Source organism: Leopardus geoffroyi, chromosome A2, assembly GCF_018350155.1.
Source record: "Leopardus geoffroyi isolate Oge1 chromosome A2, O.geoffroyi_Oge1_pat1.0, whole genome shotgun sequence".
Lineage (NCBI taxonomy): Eukaryota > Metazoa > Chordata > Mammalia > Carnivora > Felidae > Leopardus > Leopardus geoffroyi.
In genome coordinates, this window is record NC_059331.1 from 39,966,516 (window position 1) to 39,985,708 (window position 19,193).

The 19,193-nt window shown below is 44.4% G+C and overlaps 2 long non-coding RNA genes across 3 annotated transcripts in view; one reads left to right on the forward strand and one right to left on the reverse strand.

Annotated features, from left to right (window-relative positions):
* The window catches only part of LOC123605885, a 150,939-nt gene that overhangs the window by 121,978 nt on the left and 9,768 nt on the right, over positions 1-19,193 (reverse strand). The gene's annotated exons all lie outside the window — the stretch shown is intronic.
* The window catches only part of LOC123605884, a 64,515-nt gene continuing 60,085 nt past the window's right edge, over positions 14,764-19,193 (forward strand). For both annotated transcript variants that reach the window (XR_006715977.1, XR_006715978.1), the window contains exon 1: positions 14,764-15,058. This is a non-coding gene — a long non-coding RNA (uncharacterized LOC123605884). The remainder of the gene's footprint in view (positions 15,059-19,193) is intronic.

A 19,193-nucleotide genomic window follows, 5' to 3' on the forward strand; every position in this document is an offset into this window, starting at 1 on the left:
ACAAGTCAATTAAAAAAATGGGCCAAGGACATGAAGAGACGTTTCACTGAAGAGGATATATGGATGGCAAATAAACACATGAAAGGATGTTCAATATAACTAGCCATTAGGGAAATGAAAATTAAGACCACAATAAGACATCACTACACACCTATCAGAATGGCTAAAACAGAAAAGAGTGATGACACCATTTGTTGGCAAGGGTGCAGAGAAACTGGAACATGTATACAGAGTTGGTGGGAATATAAAATAGCAGAGACACTCTGGAAAAATTTGGCAGTTTCTTCCAAAATTAAATGTGCAACTACCATACAACCCAACCATTGTACCCTTGGTGATTGATCTCAGAGAAATAAAAATAATGTCCACAGAAAAGCCTGTAGCAGCTCCATTCATAATCATAGCAGCTTTAATCCTAATAGCCAAAAACCGGAAACAACTAAAATCACCCTTGGTAGGCGAGTGGTAAAACAAATTGTGTTACATCCATACCTTGGAATACTATTCAGCAACAAAACAGAACAAACTATTGACACATGAACAATTTGGATGGATCTCAAGGGCACTGTGCTAAGTGAGAAGAGACAGTCTCCAAAGGGCATATACTATATACTCTTACTTATATAACATTATTGAAATGATGAAATTATAGAGATGAGGATACATTAAGGGTTGCTAGAGTTTAGGGATGGCACAAACGGCGAGTGTGTGACTAAAAACGGAGCATAAGGGAAATCATTCTCTTTATTTTTTAGTTACTTTCTTTTAAGACAGACAGCATGTAGGAGGGGCAGACAGAGAAGGAGAGAGACAGAATACCAAGCAGGCTCCACACTGCTGTTAGTGTGGAGCCCAATGTGGGGCTCGAACTCATGAACCGTGAGATCATGACCTGAGCTGAAATCAAGAGTCATACGTTTAACTGACTGAGACACCCAGGCACCCCAGGGAGATCATTCTATTGGAACAGTTTTCTATGTTGATTGCAGTGGCAGTTACAGGAATCTGCACATGATAAATGGCTTAGAACTAGACACACATATTGTTCTATTGTCAGTTTCCTGGTATTGACATTGTACTATAGTTTTATATATATATGTGTGTGTGTGTGTATAAATATATATATGTGTGTTGTATATATATGTGTGTGTGTGTGTGTGTGTGTATACACATATAAAAGTCCCCACCATCAGCAACAAAAATGCGTGCTGAAATTCAAAAACTCTTTCTACTGAAATGTACCACTGCAGTAAATCCTTCCATTCAGGGACACTGAAGTGGTTGACATTAGTGAGAATAGCACAGATAATCTAAAATCTGGAACAACCATATTCTGCCCTTCTGAATGCACTCCCAGCCATCATGCCTAAAATTCCTTTTTTCATCCCTTCTTTGCATCCCAAAACTTTTTGGTGGGAAAGATAAAAGCTTTCCCTGGAGCCATGGCTCTCCAAGTACTACTGGCCATGGGATTAGTTGGAATTCTGTTGGTACAAACTAGAAGAAATCCAACTCAAAGTGGCTAAAGCTAAAAAGAAAATATATTAGTTCATGACCTATGATAAGGCTGGCTTCAGGTATCGATTGATTTGGGGCCCAGAGGATGTCATGAGGAACCAGCTACCCTCTCTGTCCTGACTCTGCCTCCTTGGGGTAGGCCCCATTCTAAGCTTCATGTGGTTGCAAAGTAACTGCCAGCAGCAACTTGGACCACACCCTTCCAATATCAAATCCAGCAGAAAAGCACAATTCCACTTGATCAGTAATTCTAATGAAAATCCTAGAATTGAGTCTCTCAGGTTCTAACTGGCATGACAAGGTCACTATGACCAAAAGAATGTAGTATTCCAATCAGCCTCCTACAATACGTGAACTGGAGCTTGGTAAAGGAAGATCCCATAGAAGTATGAGGGCTGCTGCTCAAAGAATGGGGAAGAACATAGGGGAAAACAGCCCCTGTCTACCACATTCATCAATACCATTGCCAGAAAGATGAACAAAGGGATTGGGGAACGTGTATGTAAACTGCTCTCTCCACCTCCCTGGCAGTTCCCTCCTACTCCAGGCTTTTTCCTAACTTGGGGAAGGGCTGCAAAAGTAAAACATATGCCCAATACAATCACCTTGAGTGTTCCACTCAATTCATGGAGAATTCCTTTCCTTGTCTTCAGTCTGCGTTGGAATGTTGCTTTCTCCATGAAGTTCAGCCATCTCTAATGAAATCTAAACCTCCCCAGCGGCCTTCCCCCCCAAATTTTCCTTTTCTATGAACTCACAGTACTTCATACATACATTATCTTCATTACAGTGTTTTTTTCATGTATCAAGATTATTTATTTACACCCCAGTCCCTCATATTTTACATTCATACACATACACACACTCACACCTAACCAGATTAGAAGCTGTTTGAAAGCAGAGATTTGTTTTATTCACTCTGAGTCCCTAAAATGTTATATAACATGTAGAATGGTATTCAGAAATGTTGGATGGATGGATGGACAGATGGACAGGTGGATGGATGGAGGGATAGGTGGATGGATGAATGGATGGAAGGATGGATGGATGGATGGATACATGGATAGATAGGTGGATGGATGGGTGGATGGATGGATGGATGGATGGATGGGTGAATGAATGAATGGAAGGTTTCTACAGCCTTGACCATTAAATATAAGTAGCAGCACTCATTTGGGCATTTAGTCAATTAATAGCATTTAGTAAACTCCTATTGCATATACAGCAGGGACAAAGAAATTGTTGAAAATAAAATTAACTCAGTAAAGAATAAAGCAATCATATGCTTATTCTGCTCGTTTTAAAATTGAAAACTCCTGAAATAAAGACAATGTGCATTGTTTATGGATTCTCGTGAGAAAGTATTATCATCAGCTAGGGAAAAGCACACCCCAAAGGGCTAAGAAGCCACAGTGATGTCTCGAGAAATTTGTGCTAAGTTTGTTCCCTTGAACGCAAATGCCCAGCATGGTCCAAGGGTATACCAATGAGATGTGAGGGGGAAACTGAGAGATCAATTCAAAGAGATAGAAAGCCTTGGCCTTGACTCTTAACTCTGCCCCTTACACAGGGAGCTGTCAGGTGATTTGACTACTCTGGGCCTCCATTTTCTCACCTGTAAAATGGGGATGACTACCCCCTGAGCTTCCCAGGTGACTCAAGACTTAACCTCCCTGCTGTCCCTGATTCCTCCCTCGTTCTCCTGCATGTGCAATCCACTGGCAAGCTCCACAGTGAAATACTTCCAGAATCCAACCACATCTCTCCCACTTCCCCGCTGGCACGTAGGTCTGAGCCACCATTAACTGTGACAAGGACTCTCGGTATCCAATTCCTGAGGCACCAGCAGTGACCGGTGGAGGCAGTACAGCGGGCCCTACGGCAAACAGTTGTGTGTTGGTTCCTGCATTTGGAGACCCACATCCTGAGGTCTGCCATAGTTTCCTCTCTTCCTTTGCCTTGTCTTAGCCCTTCCAACCTCTTCACCCTCTTCAGAGAGATGGTGTAACGCAGGATCAAGGCCTGGCCTCTGCTTCCACTGCGGCCCGTGAAGCCCTCTGTGCCTGGCCCAGCTTCCACTCAACTCCACTTTCCGCCTCGTGCCTTCTAGAGCTCCAGTGTACTGGCCCTCAGTCTCCCTGGATGTGCCAGGTGTGTTCCCACTTTGGGACTTAGCCCTCCTTCTTCCCTTTGTATCTTGGCAGCCTGATCCTTGGTGTCCTTCAGCTCTCAGCTCAGTGAGGGCTTCCCTGACCACCCATGCAAATAAAACAGGCCTAGAGTCACTCTACCACCTCCGTCTGTTTCATTTTCTCCACAACGCTGACACTACTTGAAACTATGTGTTTGCTTAACGGCGCAGGAACTAGAACGTATACTCCACAAACGCAGGGATATCCTTTGTCTTATTCACTACTGTGTCTCTGGGCCCTATAACAGAGCCTGGCACATAAGTGCTCAATAAGTATTTGATAAATAAAAGAAGAAAGGAAAGGAGAGGGGGCAGGAGGCAGAGAGGGAGCTATCAAGACTATCAAGACTCCATTAGAAAATTCTCATAAGCCACTTAGCACAGTACCTGGCACTCGGGAACTACTTAATACATGGTGTTATTATTCATTTATTAGAAGAGTGGGCAGTGTGCGTGTGCACACATGCACACACACACGAAAATACTTTGCCTGGATTCACCTGGCGTCTGAAGAGGATATTCGAATCCTCTGACGAAGCAACATCCCCACTGGCTCCCCTGGAACTAATGCTTGAACCTAGTTCAGACCCCGGGGGTTTGGAGTTCATTTTCTTTTGGCAATCCGTCGCCTTTTCTTTTCTAAGGGAAAAAAATAAAATACAAAAAGACACTCACATAACATCTTGGAGATCAAATGGCTCTTGGAAAACTGCGTTTTGATGAGTGAGGGAATCAAAACCATATGGATTAGATTCTCCTTAGATCTCCTAGGGGGAAAGGGGGGCGGGAGCAGAGGAAGGGTAGGATGACTGCAAGATTCAGCATTGATTTTTATGAACACAGAGCTAGTTCATGAAGGATGGTCTGAGATGTAGCAGGTCGTTCAAAGCAGTTTGTTGACCACATGCCAGCGGACTCAAAAGAGAAGAGAAGGAAATATAAAAGTTTTTTTTTTTTTTTAAACACTCCTGTTTCTTTTCTTCTGATGTTCCCTCCCCCACAGGAGCTGACTTTGGGGTCTTGTCAGTGACCGGCAAAGAGCAGTGGCTGGACGTTAAGTTTGTACAATTTCTCCCAGAAAGCAGCCTCTACCTCTTTCTCAGAGGAAAGAGTCTAAAATAATCTGTTGAAGCCAAACATTTGTAATCGGGTACTTAGAGGAATGCCATTCATTTTTTTTTTTTTTTTTAATGGTTGTATTTCTATCTGCATTTTGCTGATCTGGGCAACTTGCAGAGGACAGACTAAGAGACTGCATACAGCATGATTCACACTGTCATTTGCTGGGAGAGGAAGTCACGAGGAACAAGAGCTTCCAACATTTTGACTTAAATCACAGAGAAACCTCAAAAGCAGTTTCCTCTATGCTTATCCTAATCTCCTGAAAGCAGGTGACACGGCTGACGACGAGCCTATATGATGCACGGGTCACAGGGAACACTGACTGACCATTTACATAGTACTCATTTCATCCTCCCCACCCACTTCAAGGGACGTTCTCTCACTGTTTTCATTTTACAGAGGAGACTAAGGCAGAGAGGTGAAGCAGCTTAACTAAGGTCACACAGCTGGTAACTGGTGGAGCTGGGATTTGAACCAAGGTTCTGCCAATGCCAGAGCCTGTACTCCTAACCATTATTTCCCTCCAAATAGCCTGCGCTTTCGGAATCTGTATCTTTGCTTTTATTTTTCCATTCATCTAAAAAAACCTTTCTTGCTGTTCCCACCTTTCCTCCCAGCAACCTGCCAAAAATAAATCCCTCGCCCTCTGTGCTATGCCCCATGTGTCCATGGATCCTTTTGGAAGCTCCCAAATTGGTTGGGACCTCTCCCACCTCTGAACTCCAGGAAACCTGGTGCCTCCCTGGGGCTGCCCAGCCCATTCTGCATCATAAACTCAGCCTAGCATGATGATTAGGTACCTTGCTTTTAAATGATGAGACGCGCCTGCATTTATTCCCCTGCTGGGACACTCTAATTTACAAACCACTCTGAGAGACTCAGCTTCCTCATCAGAGGAAAAATAAAATGACCCGGTGTGAGCAAGCCACGAGCTAATATATGCAGGGCACACAGCAAGCATGCAATTCATGTCGGCTACTGTGTTCTAGTTCCTTGGCCGCCTGTTTGAGCTCTCCCACCTGACTGTAAATTCCTCCAAGGAAATGTAATAGTCACTGATTTAGGCAGTGATTGCATTAGGCATTTCACTAACTGGGTTTAAAGGAGAGAGGAGAGAGGGGCGGGTGGGGGAAAGGAGATGGAAAGACAGCTCAGAGGGAATAAGGGTAGCCCCTCCAGACCAAGTGCTTGTCACGGGACAGCGGTTCCAGGATTAGCACATCCAATCCTCCCGGCAGCCCTGGGAGGTAAGTGCTGTTATTACCCTCATTTTACAGATGAAGCGACTGAGGCCCAGGGGGTTGAATGACCTGCCCATGGCCATATATTTGGTAACACAGAGTCAGGATCTGAATTCCAACACTCTTGAGTCCAGAGTCCAAGGTCTTAACCTGCTAATCTAGACTGCCCCTAAAAAGGGGGGATTTTAAAGCTTTCAAATAGCGATAAACAAAAAGGCTGGAAGTACCCGGTCTGGATTGATGGGTATTTAATGGGTAGAAATGTTGGGCCACAAGTTCACCAACACTTTGCCCGGAGTTTATCCAGTGGGAAGAAAGCACTGGGGGTTTCCCCGCAAGAAGCCATGTGGGTTTTGTGCACACACTCTTGATAAAACAGACAAAACTCTGGCTGAGGTGATGGTTCAGGTGGGATCCATGTATATATTTTATCATGCTTGTATGTCATTTCATGTTTTTTTTTTTCTTGAAGGACTTGATTTAACACATACCTCAAGGTGAGGTGAGGTAAATAAATTCTAAGATTGGAGAAAACGCAAGAGATCAATATGATGGGGGAAATATCTAAATTAGTCCTAAAAAGGTGGTGGTGGGGAGTGTCAAGGAAGGCTTCCAAGGGACGACTGGGTTGAGACCAGTTGGCTTAGTGAGGAACGCACCGTAGGTAGGTTCACTCAGTAGCCATTTCCAAACCCTTTCTCCTTTTGTGTTCCTTGATGGAAGCTTGAAGAGCTAATAGTTTCCTAGCCTCCCTTGAAGTCAGAGGGGTCCACATGACCAATTTTGGCCATTATAATTCCAACAGAAGTCTGTGGGAGGATTTCCTGGAAAAAAGTTGTACTTTCCTCGTGACCGAGACAGAAAGGGCAGGCTTAGCCCTTTCCCATTCTTCCTGCCTTGAATGCTGATATAATGGCTGGAGCTGCAGTAGCCACCTTATGACCATGAGGCATCAGGGTGTAGACAAAAGGCAAGGAAATGGCACAGAACCAGCCCTGTCATCATTGTGCTGCTGAAGCAATTCTGCCTACCTCTACATTTCCTGTTATGTGAAAAAAAAAAACAAAAACAACCCCACTATTTGAACCCCTCTAAGTCCTATTTTTTTTCATGACTTGCAATCAAAAGCATTTCTAATGCATCCCCTAGGCAAAGTGGGAAAATAATGACAAAAAAAGATGAGGTGTTCAAGGCAGAGAGTCCAGCATGTGCAAAAACCTGGCGGAGAGAAAGACTAGGGCATATCTGAAGATAACAGATACCATGTAAGTGAAGTATATGTTATTGGTGCTGGGTGCTGAGTTTTGGGTGCTGGCTGTGGTGAGAATAACACTGGAGAATCACACAAGGGCGAGGGCTACACATGCAGGGCATTTTACAGCTCGTAAGTTTAGAATTTGGACATTATCTCTAACAATGGGGCACCGTGGAAAGCTCTGTGTGTGTGTCAGCAGCTGAGATAACGTCACATTCTAAAAAGACCCTTCTGGCCTGACCTCATTCATTCAATAAACACTTTGTGAGAATGGAAAAGTAAATTGGTAGAACCACTTTAGAAAACTGTTCTCAGGTATCTGATGCCCCAGCAATCCCACAACTAAGTACACATCGAAGAGAAATGAATGCACATGTCCACCAAAGGATAACTCCAAGTATGTTTATAACAGCTTTACTCATAATAGCCCAAAGCAGGTGGCAACCCAAATGCCCACCACGGCTAGGACAGCCAAATGATTTGCTGGCATCCTTGCGCAATGGAGTACTACAGAGCAAGAAAAAAACGAACTGTTGTCACAGGCAACATGAAGGATCAGAGGCCTACTGGTGAGCAAAAGAGGCCTGCAGAGGAGATGGACAGTTGTGTTAGTCTGTGCCCTTCAAGGATATGCCAAGATTCAATGTCTAAGAGGTGATTAAGGCAAACATCTCTGAGGGAAAATGGAGGTCACTGGGAAAGACTGGGAACCAGCAGGCTGTGGTGCAGGTCTGCTCCCTATGAGGGCAAGGAGGGAGGGAAGGAAGAAGGGAAGGAAGGGACTGTGTAGTTCCCTAGACCACGGTGTATATTTCCAAGGAAGCTCAGCAAGGCTAATGGGGAGTCCTTGAGCCAAAACTGCCAGTCAGATGGTTCACTATCTCCCAGGAAATACCCTGCATGAGAGTTCCTGCCACATCCAGTTAAAGGTAGCAGGAGCCAGTGGGAAGAGTGTTCTCCCAGATATGAGATGACATATTTCAGAGTCCAGCAGAATCAGCTGTAGGTCAGGCTCCACAGTCAAAGATCTACGAGATGCATTTTCATGGCCACAACATCATACACTTCCATAGATGAAGGTAAGAACAGGCAACATCAGTGTTCAATGATAAAAGAATGCCGGTTACTTCTAGAATAAGTAGGGTTGGGACTATGAGAGAAAGGGCATGGGGAAGCCATCTATGGTGACTGGAAGTGTTCACTGTCTTGATTAGGGATGGTGACTGTGGAGTAAACATCTTTCAAGGCACCACCTAGGGTTGTGCACTTTGTAGGAAAAAATAAGAAGTTCATACTGAGCAAGCACTATCCAATACCATGCTCAGCCCTGGGCACCCAGGGGTGACTAGAGCAGACAGGGATTCTGTCCCCCAAGGGGCAGGAAGCAGGAAGCATGGTCCAGCATGTGAGCCAGCAGGGTCCCTGCTGAGGAGAATACTGGCAGTGAGCCTGGGGGATAAGATACTGTATACAGATGGTCAAGTCCAAGAAGCATTTCATCAAAGACTCTTGAAAAGACAGAGTAAAACCAAATGACAGGCTTTGCAAGAAGTAGAAGGAGATATAGGAAACCAAGTCAGGAACCATCAGAACTGCTTACAAAGGAAACTGCTTTTGGAGAAATCAGTTACGGAAAAATTCAGTGTGACTGTTCACTGCTGGGACGTCAGGGAGCCCTGAGCCCTGGGAACCACATCTTTCCTGAAGTCAAGCTCCTCTCCTCTGTGCTCACGAATCAGTTTCCTTTGGTTTACAGGATCTACTGGGAAATTACATTTGATATTTTCCAAAGCCCAGAAAGGGTTTCACATGTTTGTGACGAGTGCTGGGAGGCAGGTAAAAGAATGTAGTCTCTGGACAGAAGGGGTGTCATTCAGGGCCTCTTAGAACGAAACTGACCTATCATTTGGAGGAGATGCAAAATGGAACTCACCTTGTTCTGGAAAACTGAGGATGTCTCCTGCGAGTTCATTGCTCACAGAAAGTTTTCTGCGGAAAAGCTCTGGTATTGATCATTCCTTAAGGAACAGTTTCAAACAAGCAAACTCATTCCAAATGACTTCTGTGTTTTGCGAGTGCTTCTAGTATCAGCCCTTAATTTCCAACCCTTTTCAATTTAACATGGTGATGTTGACTATCAGGCTTTGAAACAAAACACGTAAATATATACATATATTTTAAATTTATTTCAAATCACCATGCCCTCAAAATGTGAGCCTCCAGAAGGAGGAACTATGAATAGAACATTTTACACTTGTCTAACTTTTCCTGAGATTTTTTTTAACTGTCCTATCTTTTCAGTCTGTGGTAAATGCCAAAAAAATACCTCTCCAATAATTTACTGTGCTGAGATGGCAGTGTAATTGAGTCACCCAAGTTAAGCACTTCAGGAAAATTTCCATCAGGTGCCATCATGTTCTCTGGCCTAAGCTTTATTTAAACTCACTGGATCAATCTGAATCAATTTGACATGTACACACTTCAGGGCATGGTTAGTTTCAAATCAATTAAGCTCCTCATGACTTTATGATTAAGAACCCAAGGTTATAAAACATTAATATAAAAATCACAAATTGTAAAGTGAAAAGTAAAATCTCCACCTAACATTTCATAAAAATCAACAAATCATTATGTAAGCTTCATTAAACAAACAAGGTAAGAGTAATTAGGTGGTAAATTGAGTACAGCGGTTTCCAAAGGCTCTAATTGGGATGGACCAAACAGTTTAATAACAACAAGGAAGCCAGGGTCAAGTGCAGTCTTTGCAGAATGTGGACCTGAAAAGAACTCCTCCGTGGTCTGGTGGTCCTTACAGGAGGAACACACAAGAGTTCCCAGGAGAAGCAGAGAGTGGGCTCAACACCTTCTGGCTCTCCCCTAACCTTGGTCAGGCTGCCTTACACCACCGGACACATCATAAGGATCTACTCTTGGCTGGAGCCAGCAGTCAGCCACGTGAAAGCATTTTAAGGATCACAATGTAATGTGATTCTTCCCTTCTAGAGTTACTTGGAATTTTTCTCTCCTGGTTTTGGAGCTCAGAGGAAGCAAGTAAAGAGGAAGGAGTGAATTCAAGTTTACATTAAAATAATGAGGACTTCCAGGCCCCTTGATAAGTTTGATCATTTTCATTTATCTTTACAACTCCCGTGAGGATGAGAGGGGTTCTCTTACTTCTCACCCTGTTTTAGATACTGAAGCACAGAAATTTTAGGTAACTTATCCCACAGTCACACAGCAAGGAAGGGGCAGAACCCGGGCGTGTGTGATTCGGAAAGATGAGTTCTTCACCTCTGCAGGGTGGAGAGGCCTCTTGCATGCATTTATTCAACACATACCGACTGAGGGCCTCTGCCTCCTCTGTACCAGGTGTTTCCGGACTAAAGATCAGGGCGAACCAAACAGGCAGGTTCTTGCCCTCACAGGGGGCTTTCATTCTAGGGCAGAGTGGAGTGAAAAGTAAATAAACAATCTGATAAAGTCAGAGTGATAATGCTCTGCAGAGAGTGTTCAAAGGGTACCGTGATAGTGACGGGTGGCATCTTTCACTGGGTGGTCACCTCTTAAGAGAGGGCATATGAGCTGAGGTATGAATGACAAGAAGGTGACAGCTATCCTGAGTTTAAGGAGACAGACACTCTGTTCCAAGTGGGGAGACAGGTGCAGAGGCCCCAAGGAATTAATAGGACCTCGGCACCTGCCTCTTCTCTTCATCTGTTTTCTCTCCCCTTGAATCTGTATGTGTCTCGTGACTTACATTCACCAGTAGAACGTGGTACAGTGACAGTGTTTTGGTGGGTGAGCCTAGTATTCTGGCAATTTCCTATTTCACCCTCTTGGAGCCCTGACCCAACATGTAGAGGGATCCAGCTACAATGCTGGCGAGGCCATACAGAGAGAAATACACACGAGGCTGGCCCTAAGCTAAGGAGCCAATCATGTGAGAGAGGGTCTCCAGCCCCAGTAAAGTTCCCAGCCAAATGCAGCTCCGTGAGCAACCCCACTGACACCTCAGGGGGACAGATAGAGCCTCCCAGCTGAGCCCAGCTAAGCCACAGAACTGTGAGAAAGAACCCACGGTTGCTGCTACAAGCCACCAAGCTTCAGGATGGTTTGTTTTGTAGCAACAGATCATTAAAGCAGCTAGTGTGACTAGGGTTAAACAGAGCAAAGAGGGGTGGTAGAGGGTGAAGCGAGACTTCACTCTCCACCACGAGCTGGATCTGGTAGGACCCATGAGTCAGAGTAAGCAGTTGAGATGTCATTCATGTGGTCGAGAGCCACCAGAAGGTTCAAGGGGCGTGACAGGATCTGATGATTTATATATTTTTAAAACGTATTCTGGCTGTTGTGTGGTGAGGGAATAGTGGGGTCGGAAGAGCAAGAGAAGAAGCGAGAAGACATCGGATAGGCGGCTACTGTAGGAATGCCTGCAAACTGAACCAAGGTGGTGGCGGTGGAAATTCAGTGAACTGATTTACGGCGTGTTCTGGAGATAGAGTCAAGAGTACATGTTGCTAGATGGAGTGTCTTGGGACCGGCTGGCTGAGGATAACTCCCTGATTTTAGGTTTGAGGAACTCAGCTGATATCATACAGTTCTCTAAGCATACTCTCGGGTGCTCTGACGTCTGGTGATGAGAGGAAAGGAGATTCAGCCAGAGGCAATGAAGGAGCAGCCAGGGAGGTGGGAAGAAACCCAGAATCTCTAACGGTTCCCAGAAGCTAGGGGAATACAGTTGTTAAAGGAGGAGGATGAATCAAATGAAGTCAATATTGATAAGGACAGATAGGACCACTGGTTCATGGAACCAAGGGAAGTCACTGGTGAGCCACTGAGTCATTGCTAACACACGAAGGAACCGTCTAGAAGGATTATACATTTCATCAGAGTGGCACAGAACAGAAATATGTTCTCACACCTCCCTAATCAATGCCATGATAGTAGCTAAAGCCCCAAGTCTTTGGTCAATACAGGGGTGGAGAAGAGGCTATAAGTATGCTGAATTGACTGATTTTAAACTTTTAAAAAGAACGTTTTCCCACTGATGCCATCAGGAAGAACGAAGGCTCAAAAGGGAGTATATAGAAATGAGTTCTAGGAATGCGGGACAAAAATACAAAGTAAGTTAAATTTGATATGCATCTTCGATACATGGCTCAAAAATATCCCAGGGAAGGGAGGCAAGGGCAGGATAGCTGGGCAATGATTAGGAGCAATAAAGTCATTCCTATTTATCCCGTCACTGCGTGGAGACATTTGAAGAAACAGGTTGTGCAGAAGGGGGGAGCAGCCCGGGGTCAGGCACGGAGCTGACCTCCTCCTCACACACACGCACACACACACACACACACACACACACACCGTGAACACCATTAGTGCTCTTATCTCTGTTTTGTTGATGAGAAACTAAGGCTCGCGCCAAGGCCCCAGGGCAACTACATGACAGAGTTCAGGTTCAAACCCCGGCTAATGTGACTTGAAAATCTAATATTTTAACTCTGCTTCCTTCAGAATGCCTTCTTTAATCACAACAGAAGAAACCAGGGCACACTGTTATGCATGGAGAATTACAGGCTGCAGTTGGAAGGATATTTCTCCATTTTTTTTTTGACAACTAAAATTAACTTCTTTGTCGGGTCCCCAATCCTTGGGGCGGCAGAAACAAAATCACTCCCATTTAGGAATTTCTCTGACTCTCCCCCAGGCTGACCTCCCAGTTCTGGAGGCCCTCGGGAATGCCAAGGCACGTGAAGCTTCCGTGTCCCCTTCTGTGCTCCCTCTGGCACCCTGAGTCTTTCTCGGGTTCTTTCTGCCTAAACTCCCTGATGGGCCATCTCTACCTAACTGATTCCACACTAAGCTGGCCATGGGAACCCTGGGGGCTCCCCTCGACTATCCAGGGAATGGAGTTGCGTTAGTTATGTGACTCTGGGCAAGTTATTTAACTGCTTTGTGCCTCAGTATCCCTATCTGTAACATCAATGGTCTTAAAGGGATGTTAGAGAGTTAGAAAAGAAAATATTCGTAAAATGCTTAGGACAGTGGTTGGCACATGACAAATGCTTCACTAAAGTTAACTGTCATTGGGGGTGGGCGGGAAGAAAACAATGACTCTCACTGACCAAGTTTTTGTCTTATGCTTGGACTGTAGCTCTAAAATCCAAAATGCTGGAACTTTGACCCTTTTATTCCCTCGATTCTGTAGCATCCTTTCTTCCCCTGGACAACAAAAGCAAATTGTCTATGGGGTGCCTGGGTGGCTCAGTCGGTTAAGTATCTGATTTCAGCTCAGGTCACGGTTTTACCGTTGGTGAGTTTGAGCCCCACATCGGGCTCCACACTTATAGGGCAGAGCCTGCTTGGGATTCTCTCTCTCCGTCTCTCTCTGCCCTCCCCTGCTGGCTCTTTCAAAAGTTAAATAAATAAACTTAAAAAAAAAAAAAGAAATTATCTGGCTCCACACATTTGGGACTTTGGGGGTGGGGTGTGGTTTAATATCTCAAAATCCCACCCTACCCAGTCATAGGTGGACAGTTCTGTTTGAGACTCTCTGAGTTGTCCTGCAGTGACCCCCCAATTCCCACTACCTTCCCACCACAACACACACACACCCATCACTATCTCCACTGCTGCTGTCTAGAGGGTGGAATTCTCTGGCATATAATTCCCCTACAACTCACACAGTTTATCTTTGGAGTCATATCCATTCATTGGATTTTATTATGATCTTTGGGGAAAGAAAACCAGAATCTGCTCTCAGCTACCATCCTTTTCTCTTTTAACAAAAATTGTGTATACTCACAAATTTGTTCATAATTGTGACACTTGAGTTTTCCATTCTACAGACTTGTGTGTAGAGATTAGACTAGAGGTCTGCCATGCATATCTCTTAGCCACATGTTCAACATGTAAACATATTACCCCCAAAATCAAATCTGCTAAAATAAATCTTTTGTGCATTATGGAGAACTTCAAACATATACAAAAGTCAAGGAGCCACCAATGTTCAGGCACTCATCCTCAACTCATGGCCAATCCCACTTCGTCCATCCCTAGCCATATATTTTGAAGCAAACCTCAGAGATGGTATCATGTCATCTGCAAATGTCACTGCGCTTCTAAAGACTGAGAATGCTCTTTTACAACATGGTACCGGGATCACAACTCTGGTAAAAAGTAATGATGATTCCTTAATATCATCAAAAAGCCAATCAGTGTTCAATATTTTTTTTTAGCAGCATCCAGTCTGATACATCAGGGTTGGGATTTGCACCTTGCAAATTGTTTTAGGAAACAGCCGGCGGCTGTCCGGGTGAATGATTCCATCCCTCCGTTTTCTTCACAGACAGGAACGTCATAGCCGAACCCACAGTGGGTTTTGCCAAGAACTCCAAAAAAGACAATCACGTGTCAAATAACCATGGAGACGCGGTTACAAAAGGAACACTTATTCCTTGCTCCCTTGTTTAGCTGCTGAGCACTGATGCAGGAGGCAGGCGCCGCCTGGGGCTGCACACACCTGACGGTGTGCTCCTGGTCAGCTCTGCCTGAGCCTGCAAGGACTCGTCCAGCTGGTGTCAGTGTCAGTGCCGGGGATTAGCGTGCCCTCCTGGGAGAGTCCAGCTGACCGCAGCGCTGGAAGAATCGGAATCTCCAGACTGTCCTTGTTAGTTTCTTCTAATGGTTCAGCAGAAGTTTGATATGAATCCAGCAGAGAACTTATCTGAGGTATTATTATTATTATTTATATTATGTTTCATCCGGTTCCAATGCTGATTATTTACATGACGAGCCTCGTGATATTAACCTAAGGGCAGTTCCAAGCCTAGTCCCTTGAAGTGAAGTGACTGCATTCTTAGATTTGTGGCCTACAATGGCTTTCATTTAGACACCTTACATAAATCAAGGTGCTGGTAAATCAAGAATGAAGTGATCTTATTATTACTTTAAAAAAATACATGCACAAAAATAGTCTGCTAACAATTGTTCTGGTGCTCTGCCTCTGTTCCTTAGCTTTCCTGCTTCTGGGTCTTTCTGCTTCGGCTCTCCCAGGGCTGCAGGAGGTAGGAAGGCCTGGGGTCAGAGACTTAGCACCCCCAGTATCAACCAGTGAGGGGCCCATGTTGGTGGATAAAAGCCCCAGGTGGGATAACTCTGAGGGGTGTTCTACAGCGCTCCCCAGAGGTTCCAGACAGGCCTGAACCCCCGCTGTCCACAGAACTAGCCGATTCATTATCAGCAGCCCTCCCTGGACCATCTCATTTCCCCCATCCTCCATTAGTGCTTCCTACCATTACCTCCCACTGTAGGGTGACCAGTTCATCCTGGAAAATCCCCTAGTCCCAGATAAACCAGGACAGGTGAATACCTTATCTTCCAAAAAAAAAATAAATAAATAAACAAACAAATAAATAAACAAACAAACAAATAAATAAATCACTTATACTCAAATTCTAGTTCCAGGGTTGGCTTCTGGAGTATCTGAACCTAAGACAATCCCTACAGACAGAAGAGTCTGGAACGAGATGCACCTCTTTTTTTTTTTTAATATAATTTATTGTCAAATTGGCTAACATTTATAGTGTGTACAGTGTGCTATTGGTTTTGGGGGGTAGATTCCCGTGGTTGCGATGCACCTCTCACCTGGGTATTCATTATGAATAGAACCCACTGGAGTTGGGCAGTGGGGCAGTGGGGCAGTGTTGGGCTCCGTAGGTATTTGGGTGTGGGAATCTATGAGAATGGTTTCTCATCAAATCTGTATTTGACGTTTTTACGAAGAACATCATTTGTCTACTCTTTCAAAAGTACATAATAAAAACTTGGGGTTTTATAAGCAATTGGCAAATATTTGTTTTATAACTTTTCACAAGTCATCTTCATTTAAGTGTTTTTAAAGAAAGGAAAGAAAACAGATATTAAAAAAAAAAGTTTTTAATGATGACTCAGGGCAGCGGTTTTCAAATCTTTTAAGCCTACAAATCTTGTGAGGCAATGCTACATGGGTCCTCCAGTTACAACCAGTTACAAGTGGAGCTGCTGGCACTAACACAGGGTTCTGGGGCTGGAGCCCCGCCCTTGCAGTTGCCCCGCCACCCCATCAGTCCCCCAACCCTCTTCCCTACCTCAGGTAACCACTAAGCACTTCCTAGGAAGCCTGAGGTTTTTGTTGGACCCCAGCGTGCAAACCACTATCGTAGGGGATTACTGAATGGCATGAAAAAAGATCACTAACTTTTTACTTTAAAACATGTTAGAACATGAGAAGGGCAGGGCAAAAAAGAGCACACACATTCTGTCTTGAGTTTGTGGGGGGAAAAATAATAACACCTGTATTCATATACATTGAGAAAAGGCTGGAAAGAAATACACCAAAGATGTTCATGGTGGTCATCTCTGGGGGACTGGATCCCCATGACCTTTTCACTTTCTATTCTGTGCCAGCGATCTATTACCTCCATTTTCCACAGTGGGTAGGAATTCTTTTTCAGGCGAACGAAATCCCAACACATGATTTTAAAGAGGGGAGGAGAGGAGGAAATATATTCCAAAGTCACATGCAGACAACAGCAGCATCAGACTAGATTTTCATTATTCCTAGATACCAATCTGAAGAGCAGGGCCTTTTTCAGTTTGAGAGGGTTTAGCCACTGAAGACTGCATAACACAGGTTATAGCCTGTCAATTCCATGCCCAGCAAGGTTTTTGAAGCTTCTAATAATAATATATGAACATTGCCCATAAAATAAGCAAAGCAGGGGATAACTCTCCTGCCCCCATTGCCATGCAGTGGTTCAGCCAGCAAAGTAGGCGGTGCCTCCTGTGACTGTGGGTATGGTCAGGTCAGCCGCATGGCCAAGGAGCATTTGAAAGGAGACTCGAAGCTTTGCCAAACCTGAGGCTATAGTAGAGAATTAGTGTTTAAATCTGTTTTTCCCCAACTAGCTGCCCATCAGAGTCACCTAGGGAGATTTCTTACAATCGGATTTCTGGCCCCACCCACGGATCACCTGATACCTCCTGAAGAGGACTTAGGACCTGCATTTTAAACAGATACGGCAAGGGCAATGGGGATACTTATGGGACAACTTCGTGAAGTTCATCATCATGGCTAGTCTGTAAGTTCTAGGAAACTTATATGCCTGTTTGCTGCTGTGACCTAGATACTGTGTGCACAACTCCTGGTGCTCTAAATATTCAGGGAGGCAACTATTTATGGAAAGTTCACTCTGTGCCTGACATTTTGCTAAGTAGTTTCAAGTCCATTCACCTTAATTATAACTCAAAGTACGCTTCTATCCATTTTGTCAAAGATGAAGAAGATTCAGAGGGGTTAAGAAACTTGCCCAATATCACCTAGAAAGAAAGAGAGGCACCACTGGAATCCTGGTCTGTGGCCCAAATGCTAGCTCATCTCATTCAGCTAACACACTTCTAGAAAGTTCCATGGCTTTTCCTTCCTTTTCCTGGGAGAAAAATGGAACCAGAATTCTCCACTCACCTTCCTCATCTCCTATCCTCTACCTGCTCCTTCACTGGTTTACACACCCGCACACATGCACACCCTCTTTTAAGTTTTACCTGCATCGAAAACAGCACCAGAATACTACCCCCAGGATATTTTATACAGAGGTTTATTCTCACAATTTTCTCAGTTCTTGTTAAACATGTCTTTCCTAAGCTACAGGAAACCAGTTGTTCCTTGAATCCATTTTAATTCTCCAATTATTTGAAAGCAGTTGTTGTAAACCATCCTAAGCAATTTGCCTGTTCAAATCACAAGGCATTTGATGGTGGGTCCTTATCCTCCACTAGTCACAAGGCCTCAGAGGCTACAGGTTTCCTCCCCTGACCTCCTCACCAGATAGTGTGATGCAAACAGACCCATCTTAGACCAAATTCCACCAAAAAGGTGACAGTTGTTAGCAAGTAGGCACATACACAGACCTCCGACCCATTCTGTAAGCCTGGGGACATCTCAGTCCGCTGTCCTGTAAGACACGTCAACAGCCTCTTAGATGAGAAGTTCATTTGAGGCAGGTGTGACAGTACTGTCAGTGCAGTACTTAGCTAACCTACTCGGGCAGGTGATAAAATCATCCTTTTCACATCCAGATACTGGACCGGGTGGACATCCAAGCTCAGTGCCTTTCCAAGAGAACACGTCACTGGTCTCGCTAGATTCATTTGCAAAGTTCAGGCAAAGCAGGTGCACCACGAAACATTTCTAGCCATCTACCTTTCCTGAACACCCTTATTTTCATCAATGAAAAACCATTTTAGAAATCCATTATGCTAATGAACACACCCGTGGGTGCCGAGCTAAGACAGATCGTTGAAGCGCTTACAGTAACTTCCTCTGGGGTGTGGGACTGTGATCTTTCAAATGTTAGCTAACTGGCCCTACAGTGTAAATGAAGGCTAACGCGTGTGCGTGCACACATAACATGTTATCTATGCTTTAGCTTTAGAAGTGAATTACAGACAACACATATCAGCATAATAGCCACCATTTAATAAGAACTCCCTGTATGCCAAGTACTGTGCTGAATGTCTGACCAGGAAGAAGACTGATCTCGTTTCATTGCCACTGAGGAAACTGAGGCCCCAGGAAACCCAGCTAGAAAGGATGAGCTAGACTCATACTCTGGCGGACTTGACAGCTATAAATCTTAACCGCTCCAAGAGACTGGTTGCCCGTAAGTTCTTCGAGGCCTCCTGGGAATCCCTCAGTCATCATCACCAATAATTTTTCATTCTTGGCTCAAAACTTTCAACAATAAATAAAATCCCAATCCCTGGGAAATATTCTACTGCATGACTTCTGAGCATAGTTGGTTCTGAAGCGGGCTTGGGAACTCCT